Here is a 15,319-nt window from a genome sequence, read left to right as displayed (position 1 = left end):
AGTGTAGAGAAGATCCAAACCGGATCCAACCGGATCAAACCAGATCAAACCAATGCAAACAGGTTCAAAACGGGATTCAACTGGATGAGACCGGATCCAACTGGATCACACCAGTGTAGACAGGTTCAAAACCGGATCAAAACTGGATCGGCCTGGCTCAGACCGGATCAAACCGGCTCCGACCGGGAGTCCTCGTCCTCCATCTTGTCCCTGGGGGGGGTGGCCTGTGAACCCCAACCCCGTGACCCCGGGAGTCCTCGTCCTCCATCTTGTCCCTGGGGGGGTGGCCTGTGAACCCCAACCCCATGACCCCAGGAGTCCTCGTCCTCCATCTTGTTCCTGGGGGGGCGTGACCTGTGAACCCTGACCCCGTGACCCCGGGAGTCCTCGTCCTCCATCTTGTCCCTGGGGGGGGTGACCTGTGAACCCCGACCCCGTGACCCCGGGAGTCCTCGTCCTCCATCTTTTCCCTGGGGGGGCGTGACCTGTGAACCCCGACCCCGTGACCCCGGGAGTCCTCGTCCTCCATCTTGTCCCTGGGGGGGTGTGACCTGTGAACCCCGACCCCGTGACCCCGGGAGTCCTCGTCCTCCATCTTGTCCCTGGGGGGGGGCGTGACCTGGGAACCCATTTCTAATCATCTGTGTGTAGCACCCCAATGTGCGCTTACCGGGGAGATTCTAGGCTAGTTCATCCTGGGTTGGAGCTTCATCCCGGGAGCGGGGCATGGCGTCTCTCTCTGAGGCGTCTGCTCCCGAGCGAGCTGTGGAGTCTCTGACCTCACTTCCTGTTCCTCCCAGCGTTCTGGTCTGATTACTCCACCTACCTATGTCCGAACCAATAAAATTGGCCAGGGCAGTTCCTTTATTAGCCAATGACCTTCCTCCATCATTTCCCCTTTTTCGGTTTAAACAAAAAAAAGGCTTTAACTTTAACATAGCAAAATTACATATAACAAAACAGTTATCAAGTAAAAGTTACAATAATCTTTATCATAACTAAGGAAAACTATAACTATAACTAACTATTCTTAACTCCATCAAAGACTCCAGAAAGATACAATACTACCTAAGCAAACAAGAAAAAAGCAACTTTTAAAATTCTAGAAATGACAGAGACATCTCGCTGCCTGGACAGTCACCCAAAGTTCCTCTGTACCATTGGGGCATCCACCTTCAGCCTTCAGGCCCATGGTATCCAGCAGACATTTCCATAAAGCAGGAAAATTCAAAGTCAGTTCAGTCACTATCTGTTGTGTCCTGCAGAATGTCTCGCAGACTCTTTCATGAATCAGGAACCCCGAAAGATCATCTCACCTTAGGCAAGTTCAGTAGTCCTCTCTCTGTGGGTTCTCTGTGTCCAGTTTATGCAATAGTCCAGGCAAGAGCAGTTTCTTGCCCAAATGGCTATCAAACTCCATAAGGTGCCTCTTCGATGCCCATCTTCCTCTTGAAGTAGATTGGTGCTGCCAGGAGCAGAGTGTCTCATTGTCATGAAAAGTCCTAAGTTATTAAAACATTAAATGTCCTATTCTGTAATCTTTGAAAGACATGAAGAATGTCTATCTAAAATATATCTTTATTTATCTAGAAAATCTAACTAACATGACTGCAAGCTTTATTATTATCGATGATTATCCATTAACAACCTATATTTCTTAATTATACAGTACATATTTAAATGAACTACACAATCACAATACCTTAATCAATAGCAGAAATATGCATATACATATAACAAAATTGACCTTAAATCTCTATCAATAAAGCAAAATCTATACTAATACAAATTATTCATATCTATATCATATCCCCCTTTAAATGAAAAAGAACATTTATAAACACTTTTTGGGAATATGGGCGCAGTTATTTCTCTCCAAACTGCTTCCTGCTGAATGGGGGTGTCGTTAATTAGGTCTTTCATGGTATAACCTGTGTGCTAGTTTCATCTCAGTTGGCAGTTGAGCGAAGCAATTTTCTGAAGGTGTTCACACCAACCCTTCAGGAGGGCGTGGTCCATCATTACCAAATCGGAGTAGAAGAAATGAACAGCGTCTCATCCTCTGTGAAAACAAAATAAGAAACTCCTTTCCAAAGTATCATATCCTTAGATCCAAATTCATAATATCTATGTTGGATTAGTTCAGCAGTATTTATAAATAAATATCTTTTAGCATCTGTTTCTCCTTCCTCAGCATTTAAACAATTCAAAGAGAGCATAATAGCATACAGTATCAAAATTCTCTGTGTATTTTCCATCTTTGTGCAGCTGTGTTTTAACCTCTATTTTGTTTATTTTTACTTTTAACTCTTTGCTTTTTGAGACAGGTTCTCTGTATCTTTGACCTGAAGTAACTCTGTAGACCAGGCTGTCTTTGAACTCTCAGAGATCCGCCTGTCTCTGCCTCCCAGGCATTGGGATTAAAGGTGTAAGCTACTACACCTTGAACTCACAGAGATCTGTTTGCCTCTGCCTTCTAGGCACTGGGATTAAAGGCGTGTGCTACCACACACAACAACTCTCTTCCTTTTTTTTTTACTTTAAGAACTTCAACTTTTAGTCTGCATATATTTTTAACACGCTTTAAACCATTCAGAAATTTTCTCTGTCTTTGAATCTCTCTTTACTGTATATCTCTACTCTCTTTTTCTGACCACATGAATCTTTAATTTACCAAGCAATCTCAGTAGGATTAAAGGCGTGGCTTTGCCGGCTGGATCCAGCCCATTCCTTAGCTTTCCAGCCTCGTGGCTGAGGTACTGGTTGTAGCCATGTTTACTGTGACAACTCTATGGCATTTCAAGGTCCTTGCCAGCAAGCGAGCTTCAGCAGCCTGTGCTTGCAAACCGCACGAACCGCCTGCGTAAAAGAGTCAGAATTTGTCCTGGCAGGACAGCCCAGAAAGCCGGCATTTTTAAACGGCGCAGCTTTTTTCCTGCTACGGCTGAAAATCGAAAAGCATGCGTTCAGCTTTTCGTCAACACCGTTTAAGTGTTTTGTGGCAGGACCTCTTAATGAGCTGCAGGCTTTGCAGCTAAAGCTGAGTCAGGAAGCCTCTCTTAGATGAGGCGCTTGCTTGCCTCTGGCAAACAGAGTAGAACCGAGAACACAGCGAGTCTAGTTGCCATCAAACTAATTGTAGCACTTTATTCCAAATGCTCTATTCAAAAGCTCTGTCTCCCGCAGGAGCCAGACAGAGATCGCAATGGCGGCACAGCCCCAGGAAGTCGCGCTTTAAAATGACACAGCGTTTTTTCTGCTACTGTTGCCGAATCAGGAAATCTCTCTACAGCACGCCACCAACAAACAGCAAAAATCTGTGTTAAACTCTCTCTCCCTTATTTTTAAGCCTTCTCAGGTTTTTTAAGTGGATTTAGTCCATCACGTGGGGCGCCATATGAAGTAATAAGGACGGCGGCGGGGCTGCGTCCCCAACACCCCAGCCGCCTGCCCGGCTAGCTTATGCCCCGAAATAACAACACACAAACTGTATTCATTTAATCACTGCTTGGCCCATTCTCTTCTAGGCTAATTCTCACATATTAATTTAGCCCATTTCTAATCATCTGTGTGTAGCACCCCAATGTGCGCTTACCGGGGAGATTCTAGGCTAGTTCATCCTGGGTCGGAGCTTCATCCCGGGAGCGGGGCATGGCGTCTCTCTCTGAGGTGTCTGCTCCCGAGCGAGCTGTGGAGTCTCTGACCTCACTTCCTGTTCCTCCCAGCGTTCTGGTCTGATTACTCCACCTACCTATGTCCTAACCAATAAAATGGGCCAGGGCAGTTCCTTTATTAGCCAATGACCTTCCTCCATCAGTACCGAGCACCGAGCACCCAGGGGTACCGAACACCCAGGGGTACCGAGCACCGAGCACCGAGCACTCAGGGGTACTGAGCAAGGAGCACTCAGGGGAATTGAGCACCGAGCACCCAGGGGTACTGAGCACCGAGCACCCAGTGTCCTGAGCACCGAGCACCCAGGGGTACCCAGCACCGAGCACTGAGCACTCAGTTGTACTGAGCACACAGGGGTACTCAGCGCTGAGCCCCCGTGTCCTGAGCACCGAGCACCCAGGGGTACCGAGCACCGAGCACCCAGGGGTACCGAGCACCCAGGGGTACCGAGCACCGAGCACCCAGGGGTACTGCGGGGGGGGGATAAAAATATTTCAATCAATTAAAACGAATTAAATATATTTTAATCAGTTAAAACGAATTAACAATATTTTAATCAATTAAAAAGAATTAAAAATATTTTAATCGATTAAAACGAATTAAAAATATTTTAATCGATTAAAAGGAATTAAAATTATTTTAATCAATTAAAATGAATAAAAAATATTTTATTTTAAAACGAATTAAAATATTTTAATCGTTTCAAACGAACAGAAATATTTTATTTTAAAACGAATTAAAAATATTTTGATCAATTAAAATGAATTAAAAATATTCGAATCAATTAAAACGCATTAAAAATATTTCAATCAATTAAATTAAAATAAATCACACTACAAACGAAAGAAGGTACGCAGAAAATAAACTGACATCGCTGAGAAATAATTAAATAAATGAAGAAAATTAAAACAAATCTAAAGAATCATGGAATGACAAAATGAAATAAAGAAATAAAAGTAGATTAAAAAATAAAAAGACAGGACATCGGTTTTTAAAAAAAAAAACCCTGGATTCACGAGGAAGAAACGAAAACCAGCGTGGACAGGTTCAAAACCGGATCAAACCGGATCAGATCGGATCAGACCGGATCAAACCAGGGTAGATGGCTTCAAAAACCGGATCAAACCGGATCAGACCGGATCAAACTGGATCAAACTGGAGCAAACCGGTGTGGACAGGTTCAAAAGCGGATCAAACCGGATCAGACCAGATCAGACTGGACCAAACTAGATCAGAGCAGTGTAGACAGGTTCAAAACTAGTTCAAACAGGATCAAACCGGTGTAGACAGGTTCAAAACAGGATCCAACTGGATCAGACCAGGGTAGACCGCTTCAAAACGGGATCAAACTGGATCAGACTGGATCTAACCTGTGTAGACAGGTTCAAAACCGGATCAAACCGGATCAGACCAGATCAAACTGGATCAAACTGGATCAGACCGGTGTAGACAGGTTCAAAACTGGATCAGACTGGTTCAAACCGAATCAAACCTGTGTAGAGAGGTTCAAAACCGGTTCAAACCAGATCAAACCGGTGTAGACAGGTTCAAAACGGGATCAAACTGGATCAGACCGGATCAGACCGGATCAAACTGGATCAAATAGGTGTAGAGAGGTTCAAAACCAGTTCAAAATGGATCAAACCGGTGTAGACAGGTTCGAAACCGGATCCAAACGGATCAGACCGGTGTAGACGTAACACGCGTCCCCGTCCCCGAGGTCCCGAGGTCGAGTCCTGGCCACGCCCGCGCGTGCGAGCCTCACCCACGGAGTCCGCGCGGCTGAAGCAGATGGGGAGCGCGGTGTCCATGATAAATAAATATAAAATAATAAATAAATATACATAAAATCAGAACAGTGTGTGCATGATAAATAAATGTAAAATCAGAACAGTGTGTGCATGATAAATAAATATAAAATCAGAATACTGTGTGCATAATAAATAAATATAAAATCAGAATAGTGTCTGCATGATAAATAAATATAAAATCAGAATAGTGTGTGCATGATAAATGAATATAAAATTAGAATACTGTGTGCATAATAAATAAATATAAAATCAGAATATTGTGTGCATGATAAATAAATATAAAGTCAGAATAGTGTGTGCATGATAAATAAATATAAAATAAGAATATTGTGTGCATGATAAATGAATATAAAATTAGAATATTGCGTGCCTGATAAATAAATATAAAATCAGAATATTGGGTGCATGATGAATAAATATTAAATTATAATATTGTGTGCCTAATAAATAAATATAAAATCAGAATATTGGGTGCCTGATGAATAAATATAAAATTATAATATTGTGTGCATGATAAATAAATATGAAATCAGAATAGTGTGTGCATGATAAATAAATATAAAATCAGAAGAGTGTGTGCATGATAAATAAATATAAAATCAGAAGAGTGTGTGCATGATAAATAAATATAAAATCAGAAGAGTGTGCATGATAAATGAATATAAAATGAGAATAGTGTGTGCATGATAAATAAATATAAAATCAGAATAGTGTGTGCATGATAAATAAATATAAAATCAGAATAGTGTGTGCATGATAAATAAATGTAAAATCAGAATAGTGTGTGCATGATAAATAAATATAAAATCAGAATAGTGTGTGCATGATAAGTAAATATAAAATCAGAATAGTGTGTACATGATAAATAAATATAAAATCTGAATAGTGTATACATGATAAGTAAATATAAAATCAGAATAGTGTGTGCATAATAAATAAATATAAAATTAGAATATTGTGTGCACAATAAATGAATATAAAAAAGAACTAGAATACGGTACACATGATAAATAAAAATACATAAAACAGAATAAGAATATAGTATACATGTTAAATAAATATAAAAGAGAACTAGACTATGGTATACATGATTAAAAAATAAATATAAAAGGGAATTAGAATATGGTATACATAATAAATAAATAAAGAGAAGTTAGAATATTGTATGCAAAATGAATATAAAATGAGAATATTGCATTCATAATGAATAAGTAAATAAATATGAAAATTAAAATATTGTATACATGATAAATAAATAAATATAAAAATTAGAATATTGTATACATAACGAATAAAAAGATAAAAAATAAAAATTAGAATGTTGTGTACATAATAGATAAATATGAAAATTAGAATATTGTGAACATAATAAATAAATATAAAATTATGATATTGCATACATAATAAAAAATACAAAAATTAGAATATGGTATACATAAAAAGAAATGTAAAAATTACAATATTGCTCACATAATGAAAAATAAATGTAAAAATTAGAATATTGTATACGTAATGAATAAATAAATAAATTAGAATATTGTTCACATAATGAATAAATGAATGTAAAAATTAGAATATTGCATTCACATATATAATGAATAAATGAATAATTCAGAATATTGCATACATAATGATTGAATAAATGAACAAATTAGAATATTGTGCACACAATAAATAAATGCAAAATTATAATATTGCCTACATAATGAATGAATAAATGAATAAATTAGAATACAGTGAATGAATTGTATGAATAATGTATAAATAATAAATAATAAATATAAGATTAGAATATTGTATACATAATGAATGAATCAATATAAGAATTAGAGTATTGTACACATGATAAATATAAAAATTAGAATATTTTATATATGATAAATATAAAATTAGAATAGTGTATGCATAAGAATATTTTATATATGATAAATATAAAATTAGAATAGTGTATGCATAAAAATATAAAAATTTGAATGTTGTATGCTTAATAAATATAAAATTAGAATGCTGTATACATAATAAATATAAAAATTAAAATATTGTATACTTAATAAATAAATCATATATAAAAATTAGAATATTGAATACATAACAAATAAATGTAGAATTAGAATATTGTATGCATAACAAACATAAAAATTAGAATATTGTATGCATAGTAAATTAATATAAAATTAGAATATTGTATGCATAATAAATATAAAATTAGAATATTGTATACATAATAAATAAATCAATATAAAAATTAGAATATTGAATCCATAAAAATAAATGAATGTAAAAATTATACTGTTGTATACCTGATAAATATAAAAATTAGAATATTTTGTCCATGATGAATAAATAAATATTTTAAAAAAAGGAAGGAACTATTAACTGTGGCCACACCCTACCAATGACTAAGCTTAGAAAACTATTGAAATAGACGTTTTGAGAAATTAATTCAACACAAAGCCCAGCTACATTTCCATCGCAGAGGCTCATCGTAAGGGGTTTCAGATATATTTATTAATTATCAATTAATAAATATTAATATTTCTAAATATACAATAATATAATCATTATGTTATTAACGTCTAGGTTTCAGAAATATTTCTATTTATGACATTAATATTAATATTTATGTCATTGATGTTAATACTTATGTCATTTATATTTATATTTATATTATTAGTATCTATATTATTAATATTTATTAACATACAATAACATTAATACTTATGTTATTAATGTTTATGTTTCAGAAATATTTTATTCATATTATTAATATTAATATTTATGCTATTAAGATTAATGTTTATGTTGTTGATATTAATATTTATGTCATTAATATTTATATTATTAATATCTATATTGCTAATATTTATTAATGTACAATCATATAATCATTATGTCATTAATGTTTATGTCTCAGAAATATTTATATTCATATTATCAATATTAATATTTATGTTATTGATATTCGTATTTTTGTTATTAATATTTCTATTTATATTATTAACATTAATATTTTGGTTATCATTATAATTATTTTGTTATTAATATTTATATTTATATTATTATTACAGAGGCAGGCGCTCGGTACCTTCGACGTAGGCCTCCCACTGTCGGAACCCGGAACCTGGAGGAGACGACCCAGGGGTCACGTGATCCCTGAGGAGCGAGCGATACAACGATCAATAATAATAATAATATAAATAAAAATAGATAAAAAATTAAAAAATATAATAGTATCATGTGATCAGTTTTCGGCAGCACTTAATAAATAAGGAAAGACAAAATTTTTTTTTTAAAATTATTTATTTATTTATCATGTATACAATATTCTATTTTTTATATTTATTCATTATGTATACAATATTCTAATTTTTGCATTTATTCATCAAGTATACAATATTATAATTTTTATATTTATTCATTATGTATACAATATTCTAATTTTTATATTTATTTATTTATCATGTGTACAATATTCTAATTTTATATTTATTCATTATGGATACAATATTCTAATTTTTACATTTATTTATCATGGATATAATATCCTAATTTTTATATTTATTTATTCTGTATACAATATAGTAATTTTTATATTTATTTATCATGTGTACAATATTCTACTTTTTATAATTATTTATCATGGATACAATATCATAATTTTTATTTATTTATTTATTCTTTATGTATATAAGATCATAATTTTTATATTTATTTATTCTGGATACCTGGACGCCTGCAGTGGCCGGAACTCGAACCCGCGCTGCCTGTCTCCTGTTTTATCCACGGCACCTCAGAGAAAACTTAAATTTTATCGGCGTCCGAAGAACCGTCCGTTTTGGATGCGGTCTACACTGGTTTGATCCACTTGGATCCGGTTTGGAAGCGGTCTACACTGGTCTGATCCAGTTGGAACCGGTTTGAACCAGTTTGGAAGCGGTCTACAATGGTCTGATCCAGTTTGATCCAGCTTGAACCAGTTTGGCAGCCACCTACACTGGTTTGATTCATTTTGAATCAGTTTGATCCGGTCTGACCCAGTTGGATCCGGTTTGGAAGCGGTCTACACTGGTCTGATCCAGTTTCATCCGGTTTGAACCAGTTTAGAAGCGGTCTACAGTGATCTGATCCAGTTTGATCCAGTTTGAACCGGTTTTGAACCCGTCTACACTGGTTTGATCCAGTTTAAACCAGTGTGATCCGGTCTGACCCGGTTGGATCTGGTTTTGAAGCCGTCTACACTGGATCAAACTGGATCAGACCAGATCAAACTGGTTCAAACTGGATGAAATCAGTGTAGACGGGTTCAAAACCGGATCAAACTGGATCAGACCGGGTCAAACTGGTTTAAACTGGATCAGACCAGTGTGGACCACTTCTAAACCGGATCAAACTGGATCAAACCAGTGGGGACAGCCTCAAAACCAGATCCAACTGGATCAGACCGGATCAAACTGGTTCAAACTGGCTCAAACCAGTGTAGACAGGTTCAAAACTGGATCAAACTGGATCAGACGGGATCAAACTGGTTCAAACTGGATCAAACCAGTGTAGACCGCTTCAAAACCAGATCCAACTGGTTTAGACCGGATCAAACCAGTGTGGACAGGTTCAAAACTGGATCAGACACAATTAAACTGGTTTAAACTGGATCAAACCTGTGTAGACCGCTTCAAAACTGGATCAGACTGGATCAGACACGATCAATCTTGTTCAAACTGGATCAAACCAGTGTAGACAGGTTCAAAACTGGATCATACTAGATCAAACTGGTTCAAACTGGATCAGATCAGTGTAGACCGCTTCAAAACTGGATCAAACTGGTTCAGACTGGGTCAAACCAGTGTGGACAGGTTCAAAACTGGATCAGACTAGATCAAACTGGTTCAAACTGGATCAAACAAATGTAGACCGCTTCAAAACAGGATCCCACTGGTGTGGTCATTTTTATTTTTTAGCGATGTGACATCGACATAAAAAAAACCCATTTTTTTAAAACGCACGATCCATCGACCCCGAGTTCGTCCCCGATCTTCCATGTCCCCGCCACCTCTCCTTGTGGACACCTCCACATGAGCGACAAAAATAAATAAAACAGTCTGAAAAAAACATAAAAATTAAAAAAATAATAATAATAATAAAAAATAAGAAAAATTAAAAAAATAAAAAAAATAATAATAAAAATAAGAAATCAGAAAAATTAAAAAAAATAAAAATAAAAAAATAAGAAAAATTAAAAATAAAAATAAATAAAAAATTAAAAAAACCAAATTAAAAAAAATTAAAAAAATAATAAAAATTAAAAAAAATAAAAATAAATAAAAAATATTAAAAAAAACCCAGTCTGCTTCCTGTTTATCTTCAGAACGGATCGAGGCTATTTCTTCTTTTGGAGAACTCTGATCGAATGGCATAAAATCAGTATATCCTGGGCTGGGGAGGCGGCTCAGTGGTTAGGGCGCGGCCCGCTCTTCCCGAGGTCCCGAGTTCTAGTCCCGGCCACCCCAGGGCAGCTCAGAGCCATCTGCAATGGGGTCTGGCGCCTTCTGCTGCGCAGCAGGCATACAGACGGAATATTGTATACATAATAAATAAATATAAAATTAGAATATTGTATACATAATAAATAAATATAAAAAGCAGAATATTGAGTACATAATAAATAAATATAAAATTAGGATATTGTACACATAATAAATAAATATAAAAAATAGAATATTGTGTACATAATAAGTAAATATAAAAAATTAGAATATTGTGCACATAATAGATAAATATAAAATTAGAATATTATATACATAATAAACAAATATAAAACTTAGAGTATGGTATGCATAATAAATAAATATAAAAATTAGAATATTATATACATGATAAATAAATATAAAAATTAGAGTATTGTATGCATAATAAATAAATATAAAATTAGAGTATTGTATGCATAATAAATAAATATAAAAATTAGAGTATTGTATGCCTAATAAATAAAAAATATTTTTTTAAAAACTCATTCTATCCTTGATTTTGGAACTGTCATCTGTCTCCTCGGCCACGCAGACCTACGCCCCTGGCCCTGTTCTTCGGGACCTCGGTAAAGTGGGGAAAACCGAGAAAAGGCCCTGAAATGGAAATAGAATGGAAGATATATATATATATTATATATATATAATAAATATTATATATATATACATATATATAAAATATTTATTATATTTTACAATTTGTGCATGAGACAGGAGGCTGTGAGACATCCTGGGGAACAGATGGACATGATATATATAATATATATAATTATATGTAATATAAATATAATATAATATATTTTACCATTTATGCATGAGACAGGGGGCTGTGAGACATCCTGGGCAACCGATGGACATGATATATATATAATATATATAATTATATATAATATATAATATAATATAATATAATATAATATATTTTACCATTTGTGCATGAGACAGGGGTCTGTGAGACATCCTGGGGAACAGATGGACATGATATAGATATATAATATATATAATTATATATAATACAAAAATAATATAATATATATTTTACCATTTATGCATGAGACAGGAGGCTGTGAGACATCCTGGGGAACAGATGGACATGATATATATATATATAATACAATTATATATATAATACAATTATATATATAATATAAATATATATAATATAATTATATATAATATAAATATAATATAATATATTTTACCATTTATGCATGAGACATGGGGCTGGGAGACATCCTGGGGAACAGATGGAAATTATATATATATATAATATATAATATAATTATATATAATATGAATATAATATGATATATTTTACCATTTATGCATGAGACAGGAGGCTGTGAGACATCCTGGGAAACAGATGGACATGATATATATATAATATAAAAGACTCGGCCTCAATAAAACAGAAATAAATAATAATAATAATAATAAAATAATAATAATAAAAATAACACAAAGACGTCTCTGTTCGCCCTGAGATTCCCCCCCCCCAAGTTGAACACAGTTTATCCGTTGGCTCTATTCTTATTTTTAATAATATTAATAATGATAATAATAATTAATAATTTATTGATAATCACTCTTATATCACTTTATTTTGGGTCATTTCTTCTTCAACTATGGACTCCATTGGCATTCTTATTACACGTTTAATTTTTATCACATAGTTCCGTCTACGACGAGGATTATTATAAATTTAATTTTTATCACATAATGATTTCTTTTTACTGTCAATGATTTTATTACAAATTTAATGACTTTTTTATTATTAATTATCCTTATTTTATTACAAATTTAATTTCTACGTTCACATTTTTTTTGTTTTTACCCACCGGTTTTATTTACATTTTTTTTCCTCCCCAAGGCAATTCACAGCGAAAGAAACCACGAGCAAGAACCCTGACGTTTTATAAAAATCGCATTTATTTATTTTATTTTGTTTTATTTTCCCCCCTCGTCCTAGGATCCAACGTCGTCGTTATTGAGGGTTGGGACCGGTTCAAACCGGCCTTCTTTCCTTCCGGGCCGGGCGGGGAAACCCTGTCTCGAAAAGCAAAATCAATAAATCAATCAATAAAAGTTAAATTAAATAAAAATAAAATAAAAAACCATCAAGGATCCGCGCCACCATCCGGGCTCCTTTATGCAGGCGCAGCCACCCCCGCACTGGGGTTAGCACTATGTCATAGCTGAGCCTCGTTCCCAGGAGCTGGAGCTGTCCGCGGCCCCGCCCACCCATGCAAGGTTATGTCGCCCACGCCCCGCCCTCCGCCCCCCGCTGTGAGTGCTACGTCACCGTCACCGCTGAGCCTCCTTCCCAGGAGCAGGCTCCGTCTCCAGCCCCGCCCCCAACGCCAGGTTATGTCGCCCAGCCCCGCCCTCCGCCCAGCCCCGACCTCCGCCCTCCGTGATGTCACCCACGCCCCGCCCCCAGCCCAGGACGGAACCCCGCCCCCAGCCAGGCTGCAGGCTCCAAGCCGCCTTCCAGGCACCCTGGCCATCCCCCTGCCTCCAAGGCCTTTACCGTCCATGTCCCGCCTCGGCCACAAACGTCATCCCCCTGCCTCAGCCACCGTCATCATCCCCCTGCCTCGGCCCCTGGCGTCAACCCCCCTGCCTCGGCCCCCAGTGTCATCCCCCTGCCTCGGCCACCAGTGTCATCCCCCCTGCCTCACCAGCGCTCCCCCCCCCCCCCCCCCCCCCCCACCCCCCTGCGCCTCGGCCACCGGCGTCATCCCCCTGCCTCTGCCACTGGCGTCATCCCCCTACCTCTGCCACCGGCGTCATTCCCCTGCCTCACCAGCGCTCCCCTCCCCCCCGCGCCTCGTTCCCCCCCCCCCCGTCATTATAATTATTTTATGTTGGTGATTTCTGTTTTAACTACGGACTTAATTAGGACGATGATTACACATTTCATTTTTATACAATAATTCCTTCTATTATTATTATTATTATAAATTTAATTTTTATAACATAATTATTTTTTATTGTTAATTATAATTATTTTATTTTGGTGATTTCTGCTTTAACTACGGACTTAATTACGACGATGATTACACATTTCATTTTTTTATTTTAACTCAAATTCAAACAGTTGACCAGCTCCCATTCTGAATATGAAGCTCAGGTCGGCCTGGAACTCATGGTGGTCCTCCTGCTGTAGCCTTTCAAATGCTAGGAGTACAGGGTTACCGGTTCTTAAATATTTATTTATTTATTTATTTATTTATTTATTTATTTATTTATTTTATTATGTATACAATATTCTAATTTTTATATTTATTTATTATGTATACCATATTCTAATTTTACATTTATTATGTATACAAAATTCTAATTTTATGTCTATTTATTTATTATGTACAACATATTCTAATTTCACATTTATTTATTATGTGTGCAATATTTTAATTTTTATATTTATTTATTTATTATGTGTACAATATTCTAATTTTTATATCTATTTATTATGTACACAATATTCTATTTTCACATTTATTTATTATGTATACAATATTCTAATTTTTATATCTATTTATTTATAATGTACACAATATTCTAATTTCACATTTATTTATCATGTATACAATATTCTAATTTTATATTCATTTATTATGCATACAATATTCTAATTTCACATTTATTTATTATGTGTACAATATTCTAATTTTTTATGTATTTATTATGTACACAATATTCTAATTTTTATATTTATTCATTATGGATACAATATTCTGTCTGTGTGTATGGCTGCAGGAAAGCAGAGGGCGCCAGACCTTGGTTCTGAGCCGCCCTTGTGTCCCTGGGACTCGAACCCGGGACCTCGGGAAGAGCAGGCTGCGCTCTAACCACGGAGCCGTCACTCCAGCCCCTTTTTTTAATATTTATTTATTATGTGTACAATATTCTAATTTCATATTTATTATGTATACTAGATTCTAATTTTTATATTGATTTATTATACGTACAATATTCTAATTTCACATTTATTTATTTATTATGTATACAACATTCTAATTTTTATATTTATTTATTATGTATACAATATTCTAATTTTATATTTATTCATTATGTGCACAATATCCTAATTCTTATATTCATTTATTTTGTATACAATATTCTACTTTTTATATTTATTAATTATGTATACAATATTCTAATTTTTATAATTATTCATTACGTATACAATATTCTAATTTTTATGTTTATTTATTATGTAGGCAACATTCTAATTTTTATATTTATTTGTTTTTATGGATACAATATTCTAATTATTTATTTATTATGTCTACAATATTCTATTTTGAT

Source organism: Microtus oregoni, unplaced genomic scaffold (genome assembly GCF_018167655.1).
Source record: "Microtus oregoni isolate MIOR12 unplaced genomic scaffold, Mior012 000129F_ref0000347, whole genome shotgun sequence".
In the NCBI taxonomy this organism is placed as follows: Eukaryota; Metazoa; Chordata; class Mammalia; order Rodentia; family Cricetidae; genus Microtus; species Microtus oregoni.
Note: the sequence above shows the minus strand (reverse complement) of the source record.